Source organism: Oncorhynchus gorbuscha, unplaced genomic scaffold (genome assembly GCF_021184085.1).
Source record: "Oncorhynchus gorbuscha isolate QuinsamMale2020 ecotype Even-year unplaced genomic scaffold, OgorEven_v1.0 Un_scaffold_12093, whole genome shotgun sequence".
Taxonomy (NCBI): Eukaryota; Metazoa; Chordata; class Actinopteri; order Salmoniformes; family Salmonidae; genus Oncorhynchus; species Oncorhynchus gorbuscha.
The window spans coordinates 3,764-9,014 of NW_025744539.1; the positions used below are offsets into that span (position 1 = coordinate 3,764).

General features: G+C 48.3%; 1 pseudogene; it reads right to left on the minus strand.

Annotated features, from left to right (window-relative positions):
- Window positions 1–2,376: 2,376 nt before the first annotated feature.
- Window positions 2,377–3,564, minus strand: LOC124016932 (annotated as a pseudogene).
- Window positions 3,565–5,251: the final 1,687 nt, after the last annotated feature.

The following is a 5,251-nucleotide window of genomic DNA, read 5'->3' on the forward strand; positions in this document are numbered from 1 at the left end:
AGACTGTGATTCTGACGGTTGTCGATAGGTTCTCTAAGGCGGCACATTTCATTCCCCTCGCTAAACCCTTCCGCTAAGGAGACGGCACAAATCATTATTGAGAATGTATTCAGAATTCATGGCCTCCCGTTAGACGCTCGTTTCAGACAGAGGTCCGCAATTCACGCTACAGTTTTGGAGGGAGTTCTGTCGTTTGATTGGTGCGTCCGTCAGTCTCTCTTCCGGGTTTCATCCCCAGTCTAACGGTCAAGCAGAGAGGGCCAATCAGACGATTGGTCGCATACTACGAGCCTTTCTTTCAGGAACCCTGCGTCTTGGGCAGAACAGCTCCTGGGCAGAATACGCCTCACATTCGCTTCCTTCGTCTGCTACCGGGTTATCTCCTTTCAGAGTAGTCTGCTACCAGCCTCTCTGTTCTCATCCCAGCTTGCCGAGTCCAGCTCCTCCGCTCAAGCGTTTGTCCAACGTTGTGAGCGCACCTGGAGGAGGGTGAGGTCTGCACTTTGGTCGTTACAGGGCACAGACGGTGAGAGCCGCCAATAAACGCAGGATTAAGAGTCCAAGGTATTGTTGCGGCCAGAGAGTGTGGCTTTCCACTCGCAACCTTCCTCTTACGACAGCTTCTCGTAAGTTGACTCCGCGGGTTCATTGGTCCGTTCCGTGTCTCCCAGGTCGTCAATCCCACGCTGTGCGATTGCGCTCTTCCGCGACATCTTCGTCGCGTCCATCCTGTCTTCCATGTCTCCTGTGTTAAGCCCTTTCTTCGCACCCCGCTCGTCTTCCCTCCCCTCCCGTCCTTGTCGAGAGCGCACCTATTTACAAGGTACATAAAATTATGGACATGCGTTCGGGGACGGGGTCACCAATACCTAGTGGATTGGGAGGGTTACGGTCCTGAGGAGAGGAGTTGGGTTCCGTCTCGGACGTGCTGGACCGTTCGCTCATCGATGATTTCCTCCGTTGCCGCCAGGATTCCTTCCCTCGAGTGCGCCAGGAGGCGCTTCGGTGAGTGGGGGTACTGTCATGTTTGTCATTCATTGTCATGTCTTGTCCCTGTTCCATGCTATTCGTTTCCCTCTGCTGGTCTTGTTTGGTTCTATCCTTCTCTCTCCCCTCCTCTCTCACTCTCTCGCCTTCTCTTCTCTTCTGTCGTTCCGTTCCTGCTCCCAGCTGTTCCTATTCCCTAATCATCATTTAGTCTTTCCACACCTGTTCCCGATCCTTTCCCCTGATTAGACTCCCTATTTATTCCTTTGTGGATCCGTTCCTGTTCCGTCGGTTCCTTGTTTTGTATTCCATGCTGTAATTGCGTTTCGCCCTGTCCTGTCGTGTTTTTTGCCGTGATTGTGTATCACCCTGTCCTGTCGTGTTTTGTGCCTTCTTCAGACGCTGCGTGTGAGCAGGTGTCTCAGTTGACTACGGCTCTGCCTTCTACCCGGCGACCTGCAGTCTGTGGCCGCTTCCTCCAGTTGTTTTCCTCTACTATCTAGAGGATTTCAGTTATTCGGGTTTTGAGCATTAATAAACTCTGTTTCTGTTAAGTCGCGTTTGGGTCCTCCTTCACCTGCATAACACTCCTATCTTATCCGGTGTCCTGTGTGAATTTAAGTATGCTCTCTCTAATTCTCTCTTTCTTTCTCTTTTTTTTTCTTTGTCTTGGCGGACCTGAGCCCTAGGACCTAGCATAGGACCTAGCATGATGACTCCTTGCTGTCCCCAGTCTACCTGGCCGTGCTGCTGCTCCAGTTTCAACTGTTCTGCCTGCGGCTATGGAACCCTGACCTGTTCACCGGACGTGCTACCTGTCCCAGCAGGAGCGGTAGAGATACTCTTAATAATCGGCTATGAAAAGCCAACTGACATTTACTCCTGAGGTGCTGACTTGCTGCACCCTTGACAACTACTGTGATTATTATTATTTGACCATGCTGGTAATTTATGAACATTTGAACATCTTGGCCATGTTCTGTTATAATCTCCACCCGGCACAGCCTGAAGAGGACTGGCCACCCCTCATAGCCTGGTTCCTCTCTAGGTTTCTTCCTAGGTTTTGGCCTTTCTAGGGAGTTTTTCCTAGCCACCGTGCTTCTACACCTGCATTGCAGTCTCCGTATAAATCCAATAAATGTCGTGATTGTGTCCCACTTGTTGTTGATTCTTCACATAAAAAATACAGTTTTATATCTTTATGTTTGAAGCCTGAAATGTGGCAAAAGGTCGCTAGGTTCAAGGGCGGCGAATACTTTCGCAAGGCACTGTATACTCTAGATGCCCTCTGTCCAGCCTACAGGGTGACCCTGATTAGGAGCAGACGGGGGGGTCAATGTCCCCTGGAGACTAGACCTGGGGGTGATCCTGGATGTCTGGGGTCAACTGTTACACATCTAACAGGAGTCCTCTCATAGTCCTACCAGGTGATCCACTAGGGTCCCTACTGTGTTGTCCCAGAGTCTCCAGTGGCCCTGTATATTTGATGTTGCTGGAGAAGGAGCTAAGCCTGGTCCTGATGGAGTCTCTCTTCTGACAACAGCCTGGGGGCCTTCTCATACAGCAGCCACAGCTGCTCCCAAAAGTGGATCCCCACAAAGCAGTAGAGTACAGGGTTGATGGCGCTGATGAAGAAGCCCAGGCAGAGGGTGAAGGGCATCAGGGTGATGATGGCCTGGCGCACCCAACAGCTGTGCATCACCCCCAGGGTGTTCAGGACGTCCATGAAGGTCAGAAAGTGGAAGGGGAACCAGCAGACGAAGAAGACCAGCACCACAGCCACTACCATCTTCATCACACGGTCCTTGTTGCTGGAGCTCTTTTCCAGGCCGGGCTGTGCCCCCAAGAGGTGCTTCCCGATGCAGCAGTAATAGCTGGCGATGACTGTGAAGGGTACCAAGAAGGCCAGGATGTTCTTTGTCAGGGCCAGGCCAGGAAACCAGTTTGTCTGGGTAGGTGGATATATGAGGGCACATGCCATGACCCCCAGGTCCTCCAGGTGGTAGGTGTCTCTGAAGGCCTTGGTAGGGATGGTCATGAGGCCAGCAATGGTCCAGATCACACAGCTGACCACTCGTGCCCGACACAGGTTCCTGCTGCACTGAGACTAGAGGGGATAGACAATGGCTCTGTAGCGTTCCACACTCATACAGGTGATGAAGTAAATGCTGGCATAGACGTTCAGAGAGAGGAGGCTGCCACACAGCTTACACATCAGCCCACCAAACACCCAGTTGTAGTCAACGGAGTAGTAGACTGCCCAGAAAGGCAGGCTGATCAGGAACAACAGATCTGAGAGAGCCAAGTTTCCAATCTAGGTGTTGGCCACTGTTTTACGGTTGGACTTTTGACACAACACGAACACCACCAAGACATTGCCCACAAAACCAAAGACAAATTTGACACTGAAGATGGTTGGGATCAGCTTGTTCTGATGCAGAGAGGGAGATGGAATCACAGGAAGAAGAATTGTTCATTGGCTGATGAGTTGGTAGCCAATGAGAGATTAGAGTGTTGTTGCCTGTGTCCATGATTGCTTTTACAGTTAACTCCCACTAAGGCCTGTAAGAAGATCATGTCATATCAGCAACATTTTAAATGAGAGAGTTGCAATAAATCCGTAACTGTAAAATACAATGAGACAGTTGTTTTGGAAAGCATGGTAATAAATTACTCAATGTTACATGCTGACCACACCACTTGCGTCATGTGCGTGAGCGTTGCAAAATAAATGTACACATACATGTTATTCAATCATTGCATCACACTGCTCGTGCACGCCAATGAGCTTCGGCATTGCCAAGCGCTAAAATAGAAGGCAGTTCTATTTGTGACGCTGAACGCGGTGCAAGTCCTGCCTCTCCCATCTCCTCATTGGTTTATAGAAGCAGATACCCACGTGCCATCTCCGCATTGGTTATACCCACGTGGGTGATTGAAAGATGAACTGAGGTTGGTCGGTCGTGGTAATACACCTATGAAAGTTAGATGCCAATCGCCATATAAGTCGCCATATAAGTCCAAAGAAGAAAAAGCCTGGCAGGAGGAGAGATGACTAGAAACGATTTGGTTTACCGTTTTATGTGTGGATTAATTGTCGGAGTAGAGGACCTTGTGCATTTCAGGTATGCACGTTTACATGTATATCCCAGGACAAATTAGCTAGTAACAGCAAGCTAGCTAAATAGGACAAATTAGCTAACAACTGCAAGCTAGCTAGCTACATTGCCATAAATGTTTAATGCTTTTCGACCTGTCCCCAAATTAATATAATTGGTTCAGAGTTTGTTTTGATATTTCAACCTGCATGTCGTGATCGCGTTTGGTGTGGGGGGGAAATGTATTTGCATATGATGGTGCACGTGCGTGTCCAGTCTGGGTGGAGGAGAACATGTGGTTGGTTATTTTAGAGAGCTCTGGGGATTCTGGGGTTGGCCATATTCCCCCCTCCAGGGTCCCTGTGCATGATCAACTCCCCTACAGGGGCTGGCCTATACAACCAGCAGTGCATGCTGTATAGCAAAGTAATGAGCATTACATAACATAGCATTGTGAACAATCTGAAAGTATTGTACAGGTATGTAATATATTTATAATGAACAAAAATATAAAAATGCAACATGCAATAATTTCAAAGATTTTACTGAGTTACAGTTCATATAAGGAAATAGTCAATTGAAATAAATAAATTAGGCCCTAATCTATGGATTTCACATGACTGGGCTGGGGAGCCAGGCCCAGCCAATCAGAATGAGTTCCCTCACAAAGGGGCTTTATTACAGACAGAAATACCCCCCAGCCCTCCCTCAGACGATCCCGCAGGTGAAGAAGCCGGGTATGAGACATCTGTAGCATTGTGTGGCAAAACTACACATTTTAAAGTGGCCTTTTACTGTCCCCAGCACAAGGTGTACATATTTAATGATCATGCCGTTTAATCAACTTCTTGATATGCCACACCTAATCAGGTGGATGGTTTATCTTGGCAAAGGACAATGCTCACTAACAGGGATGTAAACAAATTTGTGCACAACATTTTAGAGAAATAAGCTTTTTGTGCGTATAGAACATTTCTGGGATTTTTAATTTCGGGTTGTCATGTTTTGTCATATATTGTCTTGTCATTATGCTTTCCCTTCTGTTCGTTTCCCCTGCTGGTCTTATTAGGTTCGTTCCCTTTTTCTATCCCTCTCTCTCCCCTCCCTCTCTCTCCTCTCTCTATCGTTCCGTTCCTGCTCCCAGCTGTTCCTCATTCTCCTAACTC